At 48.3% G+C, this 17,417-nt stretch overlaps 1 protein-coding gene across 1 annotated transcript in view; it reads left to right on the forward strand.

Moving 5' to 3' along the window:
- HIVEP3 (HIVEP zinc finger 3) overlaps positions 1-17,417 on the forward strand; it is a 179,281-nt gene that overhangs the window by 59,656 nt on the left and 102,208 nt on the right. The window contains exon 2 of the mRNA XM_055586202.1: positions 16,443-16,640. The gene's annotated coding sequence lies outside the window, so the exon portion shown is untranslated. The remainder of the gene's footprint in view (positions 1-16,442; positions 16,641-17,417) is intronic.

The raw sequence follows: 17,417 nt of genomic DNA on the forward strand, positions 1-17,417 counted from the left end.
TCTGTCCATGGGATTCTTTAGGCAAGAATACTGGAGGGGGTACTGGAGTGGGTTGCCATTTCCTCTTCCAGGGATCGGAACCACGTTTCCTGCAGCTCCTGCATCGTCAGGTGGATTCTTTACCACTGAGCCACCCTGGGAAGCCCGTCCTCACCCTAGAACCTGTGGATACATCACTCTACCTGGCAAAGAGGAATTAAAATTTCACATGGAAATATAACTGCTAATTAGCTGCATTTTGGGTAGGGAGATTATCTTGGCTTCCCTGGTGGCTCAGAGAGTAAAGAATCTGCCTGCAATGTGGGAGAACCCAGGTTCGATCCTTGGGTCAGAAAGATCCCCTAGAGAAGGGAAATGCTGCCCACTCCACTATTCTTGCCTGGAAATTTTCATGGGCAGAGGAGCCTGGTGGGCATAGTCCATGGGGTTGCAAGAGTTGGACACGACTGAGTAACTAACACACACATTCCACCTGAGCCCAGTGCTATCGCAGAGGGCTTTAGGTGTGGAAAGGGAAACCAGGGACTCAGTGTCAGGGATGTGATGGGAGGAAGGCTCCACTGCCCTGGCTGGCTTTGAGGATGGAGGAGGGGGCTGTAATACCAGGAGTATAGGCAGACCCCAGAAGCTGGAAAGGGTGAGCAAGTGGACTCTCCCAAGAAGCTCCAAAAGAAACAGAGCCCTGCTAGCACCTTGACTGTAGCCCAGTGGTCCATTTTGGACTTGTGACCTCCAGAACTGGAAGAGTATACATTTGCACTTTTTAAGCCACTGATGGGTGCGTGTTACAGTGGCCGCAGGCAGTGACGCGGGAGGCTGACTGAGCCTACCATGGGGAGAGATCCTCAGAGAGGAAAGCTGCAGGCATGATCTTTTGTTTTCTTGGGGTCTGATCATTGCCTGTTGCTTCACTCTGGACGCAGGTCCCCTCTGACTAGCTTGCTCTCTGAGGGGAAAGTGACTGTCCCCTCATTAAGCACCCAGCTCTTCAGACCCCAGAGTAAGGTCTCCTGCAAGCGGCCTGTGCAGATGCCCATCTGTTCAATCCGGAATGCCACCCCCATGTCCCTCCATAAGCCCTCCAGTTCCTGAAGGCCCCCTATCCTGTCTTCTCTAACTGACTTCTCCTTCCTTTGACATTACTGCCACTCATGGACTTTCCTGGTGGCTCAGATGGTAAAGAATCCATATGTGATGCAAGAGACCCAGGTTCAATCCCTGGGTCGGGAAGATCCCCTGGAAATGGAAATGGCAATCCACGCCAGTATTCTTGCCTGGAGAATTCTAAGGACAGAGGAGCCTGGCAGGCTACAGTGAGGTTGCAAAGAGTCAGACACAACTGAACAACTAACTAACACACTTTAGAATCATGTCACTCACTTGAGGACCTTGCGTTGTCTGTTTTAACCACCAGCAGGCTGCTGCCCCTCCCACACTCTACCCTCCCCTCTCCCCGCCACCACCCATCCCCGCCGACAGTCACAGGCCTAGAGCATTGCCAGAACCTAGGTGAAGAATAAGTGACTTCTAGCCGAGTTTCACTGTTATGTGGCAGCTTGGACGGGAGGGGAGTTTGGGGGAGAATGGATCCATGTGTGCGTGTGGCTGAGTCCTTTTGCTGTTTACCTGCAACTATCAGAAATTATCACAGCAGCGTTCATCAGCTATACTCCAATACAAAATAAAACGTTTTGAAAAAAAAAAAAAAGAACGAGTGACTTCTGCCTGTTGAAATCAGTCGTGCCCCCGACTAGTAGAAGCTGTGTTCTGTGCCGCGTGATGAAAGGGCCCAGACTTGAACACAGGATGCCCGGGGTTTGGTCCTGGTTGTGGTGCCTGGGACCTTCGGCCCTGGCCAGATCACTTCCCTCCCTCCTCACAGACGGGCTGCAGGTAAACAGGGCCGGTGTGAAAGCCTCTGACAACACTGCTGTCTCGGTGAGTGTGGCTATCAGTGTTGCTTTTCTGTCCCAGGCAGAATCCAGCAGGAATAGCTCCCCTCCCCCACTGTGACATCTGTCTCCACCCTGCCTGGAGCCCTTCTCCCCTAGATTTAGACACTTCCTGCACTCCTGGACCTGGGGGAGCCCACACAAAACATAGAGAACCAGGGTCGGGATGTAGGTAAGGCGAGTGAGGTGCCCAGGGTGCAAAATTTCCAGAGATCCTCACCTTCAGCATCAGGCGAATGTGGCAGGGACATCTAACCTACCCTCCCTTAATAGACAAGGAAACTGAGGCCTCGCTCAAGGACACATGGGGGCTGGTGGTAGAGCTGGGACCAGAATGCAATTCTCTCACTTGCAGCTCCAGGGCAGGTCCACTCTTCTTCCAATTAAATGCACCAGCGAGTGGCTGAATGACTTTATTACTCCAACACATATCTATGGAGAACTTATTTTGTGTTAATAGGATGCTAGGGTCTGGGCTTCAGCTTGGGAACAAGACAAACAGTATGGTCCTTCCCTGAGAATGCATATTCTGTGAGGAAAGAATAATGAGTTAGGTCTTTAATTATAGTGGTGATGAATGCTATGCAGGGACTGATCGGAAGCTGTGAGCTGTGGATGGTTGTGCAGATTGCGTACTGCACAACTGCACATAGCGGTCCTTCCAAGGGGCCTGCAATGGGAGTTTCCAGTATAATTTGGAAGACCAGACCAGTATATCCTTAAAGCACCGGTACAAGATCATGGATGACAAATGGGAAAAACAGGCTGGAAGACGGGGCCAGAACTGCAGCACTTATTCCTTCTTCCCCAGGGCTCTGGGCCCCCACCTTTTCTCCCGCCCTGTTTGATAATCAGATCACATGCAGTCAAGCTCTCACTGGGAGTCTCAGGGGAGGAGCCTTGCATCCAGAGGGCCTGGAAGACCAGGAGGATTGAGGCATTGCCTGATCTTGGGGGGCAGAGATTCTGTTGTCCTGGACAGGGTTCAAAGGCATGGAGGCCAGTGATAGCAGGTGGGATTGGAATCTTCAGAAATAAAGGTTTCTCTTCTTGGAAGAGTTGTCTGTCCAGCTCTCAGCATCATCTATTTTCTAGAATAGTGGGCCTGGAAGGGGCCTGGCTTCTAGAAATTCGGCGTCTCCCTCCCACCAGCATCCTGTGTGGCCTTGTACTCCACACATCTTTGAATGTGTCCACATGTGTGAAGGAAGCACACGGAAAAGCATGGGCAGCTGGGTGTTGCTTTTCTAAACTGTTCTGGCTGTCTGTCGGGCAAGGCCAGCTTCCTGGCAGCCGTGCTGTGACATCCTAGGGGGCCAGTGCCACTCCTCCCCCACACGAGTTGGGGAACTTTAACCATCCCCTCACCTCTCTGAGCCTCACTTTATCCGTTAGATGAGAGTGAGAAAGACCCATCTCACCAAACTGTTAAATTCAAAAGGAAGAATCGATGTGTGCAAGGGCGTTTTAAATCCCTGGTTTATATGGACATAGAAATTGCCACCCAGTAAGGGCTTTCCTTCAAGAATCAGAGGACAATATAACATATTTCCAGAGTGAGAGATCCATCTTGCCTTACAGGACGCCGAGAAAGACACATGTTTTCTCTGCTTGTTTTCCTTTTACTAGGAAGAGTTATTCTGACTAGTAAATAACTCAACTCCTTGGCAGGGAGTTGAAACAGAAGGGGACCTCAGAGGTGGGCCTGTTCTAATCTTTGACAGAGGGGAAACTGGGGGCTTGGGGGGAACGTGACTTCTCCTTGGTCACATCGCCAGTTAAAGGCAGAGCTCAGGTCCTGCCCACCTCCTGTGCGCCCCCCACCCTCCCGTATATTCTGGGAGTTTAGCTGTTTAAAGAATGGGTAGGTAGACTCAGCCTGGCAGGGAAACAAGAGGGTAGCCCCCGTGAGGAGTAAGAGGACTAGAGGGTGGGCACAGTATGGACAGGAGTGCTCAGGCTGGGTAGGAGGGAGGCAACAGCATGTACAGTCTTGGTTCTGAGTAGCCAGAGGCAGAACACCCTTTAGATCTCCTCCTCCTGGAAGTGCCCCAAAGCCTCAGCCCAACTCCAGGTTCCCAGGATGTGCAGCCTCCACAAAGGCAAGCCATAGGCTGTCCAGGGTCTGGGGCTGCAGCATAGACAGAGATGTTGGGGACCCTGGGAAAGCCCTTTGGTCTCAGTGGACCCTGGGCCTGCTGGTTTGGCAGAGTCACCTGTTGCTTGTCCTGGAAAGTGAGTTCCTGAATGTGATGATGTCAGGGGCAACACCCTGGAAGGCAGGCCAGTAGGGGTTGTTTACTGGCTGTTTCTCATCACTCATTCACTCCGCACACCAAGCGCTGTGCTAACAAGCATGGAAGTACACGGATGGTACACGCTGTTCTTGCCCTAAAGGCACTCGCTGTCTGCAGGGAAGATGGACTCATGGGAAGATAATATCACTGCGTAATAGGGCCAGTGTTGCACCACAGCTCTGGGTGGAGGGTCAGTGGCAAGAGAGAACGAGGTTCCAGCGCAGTGCCTGGCTGTTGGAAGGGCTAAGGGAAAAGGAGGCATTGCCAGGGCTGAGCTTTCAAAGGATGGGTAGGAGTGTGCCTGGCGGAGAGGGGAGGGAGGACCTTCCTGAACAGAATTTGGAACCTGGGTAGAAGGTGGTGTGTCCAAGTATTAGGTAGCTGAAGAGTAAGGAGTGAGCAAGAGTGTCATGTGATGAGTGAGGCTGGAAGGTCATGGGGACCATATGGAGAAGAGGGTCTGACACTTTCTTAAGGAATCTGGATTTCTAAGGGTAGTCAGCAAGCGTCAGAAGTGGTTATGGTACGCCGTGATACCCACTTACTCTGCAACGTAGGAACACCACTCTGCATGGCATGGAGAGTAGAGCCAGGGGCACTGGGTGCACAGGAGCCCAGGGGCTTGAGAGACTCTTACAGAGCGAATTCACTGGGAACCTGGGGAAAATTGGGGGTGTGGAAAAGGAAGAAGTCAGCCATGGCTCCTGGACTTCTCAGGATGCCTCGTGGGGTCCCTGTGCCGAGGCTCAGGGTCCTGTCCAGGGCGATGGGCTGCTTACCTGGGACTCAGCAGTGGAACTAGGGCTGGGCTGGAGCTGTGAGCCCATGGAGGTCCTGACTGATGGCTCGTCCGCTGGTTCCCTCAGGAAGAACACGTGGATGCTGTGGAGTTGTTGATTCATCTTCACCAGCACACCTACACCCAGGGGCGGTCAAGTGAGAGAACTCAGAGTATATCTTCTCACTCATTTTTATGAATGATGCTCAAAGCTCTGTGTGTGATACAAAGATGAATCACACACATTCTAGTCCTGTCCCCAAAGGTCGTGTGGTTTGTGTGTGATGCTGACAAATATTTGTATCAGTATTATATTCCACAAACACAGGGGAGAAAAGGGAAAGGCCACAGGAAAGGGACGTGCTGTAAATGAGAAGTCATTTCTGGCCAGAGAGGGAAGGGTATGGAGGGCTTCGTGGAGAAGGTGGCATATGAGCTAGGTTCACTTGGGTGATTGTGGTTGTATTTGGCCACAGTGAAATGGAGAAGAGCGTTTCAGACAGACAGAGCTGTACAGAAACAGACAAACTGTGAGCATAATAGTTTGGCTGGAGCAGGGGTTGTCTAGGAGAGCATTGAAGTCAGGGGCAACCAGGCTATTAGTGGAGGAGATCCCAAGTATAGACTTTACAGGAAGAACCGCTGAGAACTTTGGGACAGGAAAGGGCATGGTAAGAGCTGAGTGTTGGGACAATTTATCTGACCTTATGGAGAGGATGACAGTTCAGAAGCTGCTGTGTATTGGTCCAGAGGAGGGGATGACCACTGAGGTCTTTACAGGGTGATGGAAAAAGAGGACTCTATCCATATTTATTGACTTTTATTGAGGCTTTAGGCTGGGCATTGTTCTAAACACTTTATGTGGATAAACTGAATCTCCGCTTAGTCCAGCCATGCAGGTGCTACAGTTTTTCCCATTTTACACATTAGTTCACTGAGACTCAGAGATGTTAGGTAAGTAACCTATCTCTAGGAAGATCACACAGCAGGATGTAGAGGAGACAGAGATTTGAACTTGGGGCCTGTCCTCTTAAATTCCACCTTAGAAATAGTTTCCCAAGGGGACTGAGCCAATGAAAGGTGGCCCAGCCGGGGCTGAGACAGGTCCTCCCACCTGTCAGACCCCCAGTCCCGGACCGGTGGGGGTCTCTGGCTCTGAGGGCTGCCCCTGGTGCTCCCCATCCCCCTGTGGGGGGCAGGGCGGGGCCTGGGCTTGGGCGTGATTTGGTTCACCGATTCGAAACAGCCTACGTATATAGGTGGTGACAATGTAAATAACTGATGCAATGGAAACTTTCTATGGAAAAAGGTACCCGCTCTAACAGCCGCAAAGTCCAAAAAAAGGAAGAACAGCAGAGCAGACCCAGAGGGCTCTGTAGCAAACAGCTTCCTTTGGCACAGCCTTTTCTGTTGGCCTGAGCTCCTGAGCTGGTGGGGGGAGGGGATCAGCAGCAGTGGGCAGATGGAGAGCTAGACCAGAAGCTCGCACAATCCCTGGGGGGTCTGGGGTCATCAGCCTTCCCCTCTTAGCTCCGGGGGCAGCCATGTGGATGCAGAAAGCAATAATTCCTCCAAACACACACCCTGCTTCTCATTCTGCCCTGAGGGCCTTGATTGTGATGCCTCCCCACTGTGGGCCAGTGGTTGGGATGTCACAGTCCCCAGGTCTCCCAGGGCCTCAACCTGCTTCTTTTTTTTTTTTTTCCCCCTCCTGTGCCATCCCTGTCAATAAGTTGCCATAGTCTTGGAATCTGAAATCATCTTAACTTACCACACAAAACCATTGTCAATATAAGTAAAGCTAAAAGATCAGTAATAACCGAAAGAGGAAGAAGAGAAGGTCATCTTTTGGAAAGCTGGCCGGCTATCATTCAGTTCTTACACCCACCCGGGCTACGCACTATTGCTCCCACTTTAGAGAGGAGAAGATGAAGACTTGAAATGTTAAGTGACCTGCCTGAAGCCACGCAGCAACAGAGACCAGTGGTGCCTGGTTTTAGTCTAACACCAAAGCCTAGGGCTGTCCTTCGGCTGTGCAGGACTGTCTACATGCCTGTGTTTCCTCAGCTGTCAGATGGTAGCATCAGTGTGACAGGAAGGTAATAGGACTGACGCTGGCCCATGGTAGGCATTCAGCAAACGCGAGTTTCCTTCCCTGCGCCTTTTTCCTGTCTCTGCAGACTAGAGGTATGTGATGAGCCTTCCAGGTGGGGAGAGGGTGGGAAACAGCCCAAGTCTGGGGCTCCTCGGGAGAAAGGGTGGTAATCATTGATTTTCTGGCCCAGCTTCCCTACTAGTTGGAGAATACCCTGTGGCAGGTGCCAGTCCTTCTTCACCTTTGCACCCTAGGGTCTAGCCCAGTGACAGGGAGTGTCTTGTCCATGGTGGCTGGGTGCAGTTGGCCCTCGAATGTGGACCAGTCCAATGGGCTGTCTATTGTACCCAGCTGCAGGAGACTTCCGGTGAAAGAGGGCCTCCACTAGGTGTGGCCTGGTATGGCAGGAAACGAGCCCTTTACCCTTCTACCCCTGGCAGCTCTCAACACCTCAACCTCACGTGCAGTCCCTAGGGTTTCATCTGTACCTCCTCTTCCTGCCACTCTTTATTCTCCTAGACTCCTGGGCTGAGCGTCCTCCACATGCATTCAGTGTCTCTCTCTCCCCATTCCCTGCAGTATCTGAAAACCATGGGTGTTTCTCCTGCCTAATCCCCAAATAGTTTGTGGGACCAGATAGTCTCACCTATCACTAAACGGACTCCATTACCCTGCACTTGAAGTTCCTCTTTTTCTATCTTCAATACAAGTGGAAATATATCACCATCCTCTATTTTTATAAACTCTGCTTTTACTGGAAAACATTTCCCAGGACTTCTCAAAGCATGTCCTGTCTATCTCAAAGGCTCTGAGCTCCCCTGCCTTTCTTTCTGCTCATTTTCCTTGTTTGGGGTCACCTCATTACTCCATGAGAGAGAGAAGCTCTTGTCTGGAGAATGGGGTCAGGAACCAGGAAGGATCCAGGGGTGGCCCAGTGAATGTGGCAGTGTTCTCAGACTGGAAAGCACGCGTTTGAAGCAAAGGTGTGCATCTGAGCAAAGGGAGCTGAGCCTGAAGTCTGTCAGCCTAAAGCTTGAAGCCTGACCACAGGGAAGGAGGCAGGAAAACTTACAGAGCCGATCTCAAAACAGGATCCAGAACGAGGAGAGGTGGACAGCAGGGAGGATGGCTTGGAAGGTCTCCCACTGTCCCTGAAGAAGAGCACAGGCATTAACCGAGTGTCTCTCATAAGCTGGGTCCACACTAGATCTCTCACACTTTGTCTCATCCAGTCCTCACAACAAACATTGGGAGGGGTGATATTCTTCACTTTTTTACTCATGAGGAAAGAGGCTCAGAGAGGTTAAGTAATTTAGCCGAGGTTGCACAGCTATTAATGAGTGAAACCAGGGTCTGTCTGAAACCAAGCTCCTCTGATATCAGGGCTGACTCTCTGAGCTTTTCCTGTGCTACTTCTCTGATGTTAGGTAAATGAGGCAGTAATTCTCTCCATTTCCCCTCCCGATTGCTAAGTAGCTCCTCATGATCTCCCAAGATTATTCCATGGGATTCTGCATGTGTGTCCCAGTGTCCTGGATTTTGGGGTTTTCTTAATTGATTTACAGACCACCATAACAGAAATAAAAATAACAGCGATCCATCCCGCAGTTCCCTGCCCCAAGCAGATCAGACTCAGCTTATCCATATGCCAGCCCTGTCTGCAGATTCACAGTGGAGGACAGGCTGTGTGTCAGGAGGGCAGCCGTGGCCTCAGAGCTGGCCTTGTCCACTTCCTCTGGGATCAGGGTGTGAGGTCCCTTGCTGGAATCCCAGGCCCCCAGGCTTCCCTGCCAGCCCTTAGAAAGTGGCTTTGTTGTGCTCTAGTGAGGCTGGCCCCTATGGGCATCTGGGGTTTTTCTTTAACTCTTCATCAGCTGAACTTCCCCTGCAGGGATGCACCTCCAGTGCCCAGGCCGGATGTGGGGCGCCTTCCACCTGCCAGCAGAGGCCATGCTCTGATGCTTTGGTTCCACAAGGAGGGTGGGGAGGGGAGAGGATGGGCCTCCCTCCTTGTGGTTTTGGGTGGGGCCGGCAGAAGAGCTGGCCCTGGTCTTTCCTGCCCTGGGTGGATACCACCTTGCAGATTGGCCCCTCTTGCCCTAGTAAGACCTGCCCTGTTCAGCTGCTTTCTAAAAAGAAGACAGTTTTATATCATCTTAAAATTACAATTTTTAAATTCTAAAAGCCATATATGATTTAAAAAAAAAAGGAAAGGAGTATAGGAATATGTAAGGAAGAAAATGCATGGTCTGAGCCCCATTCATGCGGTGTCACCCCTAGGATGTGCTGACAACCTCATCCCACAGGTCCTCTGTAGCATTAACAGCTACACAGATATGCCTGTGTCTGAGATGCTGCTTTCCCCCTTTTTGCACACCACCCCATTGGTGCAGTCGTAAAGAATCTGCCTAACGATGCAGGAGACACAGGAGATGCAGGTTCAGTCCCTGGGTAGGGAAGATCCCCTGGAGTGGGAAACGGCAACCAGCTCCAGTTTTCCCATCTGGAAAATTCAATGGACAAAGGAGCCTGGCGAACCACAGTCCATGGGGTCGCAAAGAGTCGGACACGGCTGAGCATGCACACACACGCGCATTGAGGGAAAGTGTGTGTAGCAGCTAAGTGTGTAGGCTCTGGACAGAGACAGGAACCAAGGTTCAGCACCTGTCAGGTCTCTTTTCCTCACTAAGTCTCATGTGGAAAGTGGGACCAGCAACAGTGCCTTCCATCCAGCAGGCTGTGACAAGTAAGGGAGGTCACCCAATACTCAACACATAAAGTCACGATGAATTTCTGTCATCAGTCAGAGTATGTATTTATTTTTAATTAAGAAAAAATATTGCCCCATTATTATACCATTGGGTGGGTTTATCATCATTTACTTATTAGACCAATTCCTTGCTGATGGGTATTAAGGTCGTTTCCATGTTCACCAATAAAAATGGTGCTGCCGGCATCATGTGTGCCTCTGTGTAAGATGATTTGTGTGTATTTGTGTGCGTGCACTTGTGAAGCTGCTGGATCAACATAAACTGTGATCACTGCTTTTCTCCAACACTGGATGGGAGCAGTCATTTTCCTCTTTGCCAGTCAAATGGGCAAAAGGTGATATTGACTTTTAATGTATATCTTTTGATTATTAATGAGGCCAAGCATCTTTGCATGTATTTATTACACATTTTAATTTCTTGAATAATGATCTGTTTATTTCCTCTCTCCATTTCATTAGCTGTTCGTCTTGTTGTTTTATGGGTGCTTTTTCCATATTATAGATATTGACCCTGTTTTATGTATGTTGCAGACATTTGTCTGTCATTTACTTGGTAACCGTCAGCAGGGTCCTCTGTTATATGTAGTGCTTAATTTTTTTGTGTGTAGTCAATTTTGTTAATCTCTTCCTATAAGAGGACTGAGATCTGCTTCAGGCTTTGAATGTTATTCTCCAACACTAATTTGTACAAATATTCTAATAGTTTTGGTGTTTTCGTGGATTTGCTTGTATGTTTTGTTTTTATCTTTAATTCTGTTGTAAGTGTGGTGCGTGTACTCTGTTTAAAGTAGAATTCTCCATCCTCCCTCACTCTGTACCCCACTTTATTGTCACACCTTTTATTTTGCCTACATGTTTCTTTCCTGCTCATCTCCCCTGGCCAGACCCTCAGCTCCTCCAAAAGCAGAGACCTTTACTGTTTTGGTCATTGCCGCATATGCAATGCCAGAATAATGCCTAACGTATAGTAGACACTAAGTAAATATTTGTCAAATGAATACACAACCAGCCAGTGGTCACCGTTATCTTATTTAAATACTCCATTCTTTCTCACTAATTTGGAATTCCATCTTTGGTAGCCTTTCCTGTTTCTTCAATTGTTATTGGCCTTTCCAGATTTTCTCCCTCTTCTTTAGTTATACAATTTATAATTTTCTAAAAAGTCATCAGTTTTCAAATTCATTGACATCAAATTATGCATTCAAACTTAAAATAATTTCTCTTAAATTCCCTTAAATGTAAAGCCGTATTAATATACGTGTTAATAATGTCTTTCTTAGTGCTCATTTGTGATTTTACTGTTCACTGCTAGTCAGATTAGCCTGCGGTTTCTCCGTGTTGTTTGTCTCAGAGAACCAATTTCTTTCATTGTGGTTGCTGTACTTTTCTCATTCATTCGTTTTTGCTTTCAACTTTGTTCATTTCTCCCTTCTAGATTATCTTGCTTTATTATTTTTCAGCTTCTTGGATTAGATGCTTGATTCATTTAGTTTCAGTCTTCCTTCTTTTGTTGTGAAAGTATTTCAGGTCTAAATGCAGCTTTGGCTACATTCCACAGGTTTTTTAAGTAGGATTCTCAGTCTTGTATGTTTATACATATTCTGCACTTTCAGTTTTGCTGTCCTCTTTGACTCAGATTTAGTTAGCAAAGCATCTTAAAGTCTTCCTGTGTGATTTACTTTATTATTTGCTACTTGTTAGTTTCTAATTCTATGGTATTGAGAACTGACTTTGTGATATCTATGTTGGAATTTGAGACTTTCTTGTAGTCTAGTACAAGAGCGTTTAAGAAAAAGGTGTTTGGTTTCTTGAGTATATATGAAGTTAAGCTTACTATCTGCAGATCCTCTGTGTTTTTCTTATATAAGGTTACTTGTACCATCAAATCTTGAGTCATGAACTTGTTTTGTTTTTCTTTTGCCTTCTCTTTGTAGTGCTAAGAATATGTTATTTCATACACTTCATGGTTCTGTTGTCCAGGGTGAAGGTAAAGGTTCGTGATTTTTGTTTCTTCTTGGAGAAAGACTCATTAGCAATATAAAATGCCCCATTTTATTCTAACATATCTGTATTTTGTCAGGTATTAATACCGACTTACCTGCATTCTTTTTGTTACTATTTTGCCTATTGATGTCTTTTTGCTGTTTCTTTGATTTCAACCTTTATTAATTTGTATAAATAGTGTATGGCCAGATTTTTTTTCCCCTACATAATCTCTTGTCTTAAAGTTATTTAATTTGTTTACATTCTTGTATTTATGATGTTTCATCTTACTCTATATCTATTGTTTATTATACTTTTCCTTTCTTGTTTTCTTTTCCCTTTACCAACTCTTGCTGGATTAATTGAATTTATCCCCCCTCCCCCACAGTGGTTTACAAAGGCCTGTATCTTATCTTCCTTCTAGAAATGGTTACCCTTAAATAAAAAACTAAAACCCGTGTTTCTATTTCAATGTCAAGAATTAAACATTATCTAATTTCCAATAAGATGAGACCAATATTACCCACATTTGTTTAGATTCGACTGTACATTTTTCTACTCTCACTGTTCATCATTGTTTCCTGCATATCCTGCCTTGACCTTTCTTGAATTACTTATTCTGATACAGTTTTTATTTTGTTGGAGTAATTCCTTGAGTAATTTTTTTTTAAAGAAAAGATAAGTGGGTGGCATTCTATTTTTAGTGCTTCTCTGTTTGGCTTTGAGACTCGGCTGAGTAACAGTTCTCAGGGTTTTAACTGTTTCCCCTCGATCTCTGTAGTCTTGGCTCTGTTGCCCTCTAGCAGTTAATGATGTAGATGTCAAGCCCAAAGTCAATTTGATTCTCAAAATTTGTATCGAGGCTGTCAGAGAGGAAGCTGAGTTCATCACTCACTGGGTAAGGGTGAGTGCATCACTCACTCTTCTATAGCGTCTTGGCATGTCTGGAGGAAGGAGGCAAGATCTGGATTTTGTTGACCGTTGGAAGTCTCTTAAACAGGTATGTCAACGTAGGGCTTGACTAGGATCGTGTAAGGAATACACTACAGCAGTCCCAGACCGGTGGAAACAGTGATGAGGAATGTTGAGATGAGGCAAGAGAATGAGAGAAGAGCTGATGGAGCCTTCGGCACATTTCTGTAATGAACAGTCAATCCATCTGCCAGGGCTGGAGTCCCGTGGAAGTAAATCATGCTCACGAAGGCAGTAAGGTGTCTCGGCTGGTGGCTTCTGTCCCCTGCCCTGTGCCCCAACTGTGGTGTTTCTGGCAACTGGAAGCATTCATTCATTATCTGTGGCTCTCAGGAATCCCATCCTTCCCGCCCTGCCCTGCCTCTGGGCCAGTTTCCTGGGTGTTCGGCAGGTGGGCCTTCCCTTGTCCATGTTGGGTGAGACTGACTGAGCTCTGATTAGGTTCTCTGTCCTTCCTACTCATCTGCTTTTCCTCAGACTTGCTGGCCAGCGGATGCTGCAATGGATCTTTTCTTTCTCGTACATGTCTCTCTTCATTTCAGTGGTGTTTGGGGGAGAGGAGGGAGACGGATGAGCCCGGTTTGCCATATAGAACCTCAGGTGTGTGTAACGTTCCTGGTGACCCTGATGCAGGCACGTCCACCTGGCTCTCCCACTGGCCACTAGAGGCCAAAGTGGCATTGAGGCAATGCTGAATGAGAGCGAGGAGAGCTCTGGCTCAGTCCTCCCACCTCACCCCATCTTCTCCTCCAGCCACACCCCTAGGCCTGACCGCATTACCTCACTGACTAAAACGGTTCAGTGACCTCACTCCCCTACAAGATCAAGGCCAGACTACCACATATACCAGGGTCTTTCCCTCCCAACTCTCCCCTCATGAGTTATCACTGCCCCTCACCTCTAACCAGAGGGACAGAGTGCAATTTCTTGAACGTTCGGTCAGTTTGGGGGATCGCCCTTTGTTTGAAATGCCCCTCTCTCACACATTCGACACCATGAGAACTGACTGCTCCTTCCTTTACACCTTTACCGCACAGCTTAGAACCAGGGATGCTATAAGGCATTCCTTTGACTTCTTGCCCCTCCCACGTCCTTACCCCCAGCTGTGATCCCCTAGAAGGGAAGGACTGAATCTTTGCTGTCTTTAATCTCCAGGATCTGCTACCCAGCATGGCCCCAAGTAGGCAGTGAATGCACATCAGTTAAATGAATGAACAGCCAAATTAGGGTCTAAAGAGAATTGTTCTATGCTGACTGTGTGTGACACACCATGCCAGCTCTAGGGGTAGGGGGATGAGTCAGATGGCCCGCCCCAGCTGTGTGTGTGTGTGTGTGTTTGCACGCGCATGCATACTCAGTTGCTCAGTACTGTCCAACTCTGTGACTCCATGGATTATAGTCTGCCAAGCTCCTCTGTCCATGGGACTTTTCAGGCAAGAATACTGGAGTGGGTGGGCATGCCGCCCTCCAGGGGGTCTTCCCGACCCAGGGATTGAACCGACATCTCCTGTGACTCCTGCGTTGGCAGGCAGGTTCTTTACCACTGTGCTGCCTGGGATGCCCTACCAAGGCTTTTTAAGACTCCTGGAATCTGTGGGCAGAGAGGGTGCTGTTACATATTCCGAGAGGCCAGCAAATGTGCTGTGGGTATTCTGGGGAGGCAGGGCTTGAGTCCAGTTTGGGGTGAGCTGGCTGAGCTTTCTCAGAAAGGTGGGGAGGATTTGGCCAGAGAGACATGGTTATGGGGAGGGGAGTAGATGTGAACTGAACTAGGTTCAGAGGTGGGAGAGCCTGGACTGTGTTTACAGGATAGCATGCTCTGAGACCTTGGTGTTTCTATACTGGGAGGGATAGAGCTAGCTCTTTTTATTAATAATTTGAGATCTATTGGAGGGCGTGAGATTGGATCTGGGGATGGTAGAAAAATGTGAAGTCGTGAAAAGTTTAGATGACTTGGCAACAGAATCAGGGAAGACTAGACAGGAGCCACAGCACAAGTTCCGTTACCCTGCTCTGTGGTGGTGTGACGCTGCACCGGAGTGTGGGATGGGGCTGGCTGGATTTGAGAACAGTGGTAAAGCAGGGAGGGGACAGCAGAGGGGCTTAGCTGTGCCTTCATAGGAATCAGCAGTAGGATGTAGTTGCCAAAACATGAACTATCCCAAAGCTGTGTCAATAAAAACATGGTGCCCGAAAGAAGGAAGGTGGCAGTGCCCCAGACCTGCATGCAGGTTACCTTAGACCTAGATTACTAGAGTAATGAAATAGTATCCATAGTATAACATGGACTGAGCCACGCACCAGGCGTTGGTCCAGACCTTCCAGGTGTATGGAATCATTAATCTCCTGGGAGGTACTTGTCATTCTTAGCCCCTCTTATCAGGCACAGCAAGGCTCAGCAACTTTGCAAAGCAGAAGTAATGAGGAGAAGGCCTTAAGTAGAACCCAGGTATCCTGGCCCTAGGAGCCAGGATACCCGTTCTCAGTTGCCAGTCCACATTGCCTCCAGCAGACACACCAGAGTATAGAGTGGTGACTCTAGATTCAACTAGAATGCCTAGGCTTTCTAGATCTTGAAACACGTTCCTCTGCATGTTCTTGTTTGATTCTTAAATCAGCCTGGTAAGCTGGTTATTAAAAACTGATGCAGTAAACGTAGCCTCCCTTGGCCCTCAATGCTCTGTTTTGTTTGGTGATTTGGGGAATACAATGAGCTCTTATGTCTATTATTGTGTTTAATTCTCACCCAGGCCCCACTATGAGTCACTTTTGCAGGTTGTCTTGGTTTTCTCTTGCTGTGTAACAAATTACCTCCAACCCGGTGGCCAAAAACAAGCCTCCTTTGTAAGCTCGAAGTCCTATAGTTCTGAAGTCTGGCACAAAGTGGCTGGGTTCTCTGCACAGGGCTGCAATCAGGGTATTTGTAGCCTGAGTTCTCATCTGGAGGCTCAGAGGGAAATTTCACTTTTCCAGACTCATTCACTTGTTTGAATCCATGTCCTAGGGAGTTGTGGGAGTTCAGCAGGGGGTTGCTCTCAGCTCCAAGAGGCTTCCCTCAGGTCCTTACCAGATGGTCTCCTCCATCTGCAAATCAGCAAATGCATGGCGAATCCCTCCCCTGATTCTGAGCCCTATGACTTCCTCTTTTGTGACCAATAAGAGACAACCCTGCTTTTAAAGAATTTTCTCAATTAGGTCAAGCCCATGGAATAATCTCCCTATTTTAAGGTCAAGTGTGCCTAAAACAGAACCTAATTTTAAGAGTAAGATCCATCATATTCACAGTACTGAGGATCATGCAGGATGTGTTCCCCAGGGCTATGGGAAACCTAAGCACCATCTTAGAATTCTGCCTGCTTGCTGATGAGGAAATAGAGGCTCAGAGAAGTTCGGTGTCTGATACAAGGTAGAACATGGTAGGCACTGGGGCCACCACCATCTCCCAGGCCACTTAGGAATCTGTCCCTGCCCCAAGACAAGCAGGCTGGGAGGAGCCGGGGGCCTGGGCCCTCTGGGACCAGGCGGACGGTGTTCTGTGTGTAAAGAAGTTGACCAGGCAAACTCTTTGATCATGTTTCTTGACCATCCCCTGCAGGATTCGAAGCACGAACCCGGCAGCCTCCAACTAGTTCATGGAGGAGTCTCGAGAGATACTGGCCAGGCGAGCTCTCCCTTGCAGAGGGAAGAACAGAGTGTGAGAGGAGGCAGCTGCCACAGGAGTGGACATGAACGCTGGTTTTCAAAGAGAACAGCGTTTTAGTTTTGGTCATCGCAAGTGGTGCCTTCAACACAGGTAGGAAATGGGCGGTCCTCAAATACGCTTGCTGGGGGCTCCACGCGGCCTTTCTTGCCTGAGCTTGCTAGAGTCTTCCTCTTTATAGTGGATGATGGTGATGATGGTGGTCATGATGATGGGGATGAGGGTTGATGGTGACGCCTCCCTTGAGCCTCCATGAAAGCTGGACCTCCTCGGGACTTCCGTGGTCAGGAGTACAGCAGAGACCTTGAAAATCAACACTCTTTTGCTCCACACACTGTCTCCCCTCAGATGCAGTTCTGTCTCTCCAGCCCCTCAGTTTCCAGTCTGTCCTTGGCAACAACTCCTCTTAAGGGACCACAGTCTCCCTACGCACGCACCTCATTGTATCTCTTGCTGCCGGAGCTCCACCCACTTCTCTGTGCCCCCTGCCCCCCAATGGCTCTTGCCTAAAAAACCCCCTGCCTAGTCAGAGGATCACAACAGAGCAGCATCTTTCAGGGTCCTCCTGGATGTGAAGAAATGAAAGGATATTGGGTTCTTGGTTTGGCCTGCATATGAGAATCACCTGGAGTTTTTAAAAATTCCAATGGCAGGGCCCCACCTTCAGAGAGACTGACTAAATGGGCCTGGGAAAGGCCCCAGCATGGCTAGGCGCGCGCTCTCTCTATATCTATATCTATATCTATATCTATATCTATATCTATATCTATATCCATTTAATTCATTTTTAGCTCTTCAGGTATGAGTTGTGATTTCAGGTTATAAGTTCACGCTGTGGTTCAGTTTAGGTGTGTACTGTTAGAAGCTCTT

The sequence above is a fragment of the Bubalus kerabau genome, chromosome 6, assembly GCF_029407905.1.
Source record: "Bubalus kerabau isolate K-KA32 ecotype Philippines breed swamp buffalo chromosome 6, PCC_UOA_SB_1v2, whole genome shotgun sequence".
In the NCBI taxonomy this organism is placed as follows: Eukaryota; Metazoa; Chordata; class Mammalia; order Artiodactyla; family Bovidae; genus Bubalus; species Bubalus kerabau.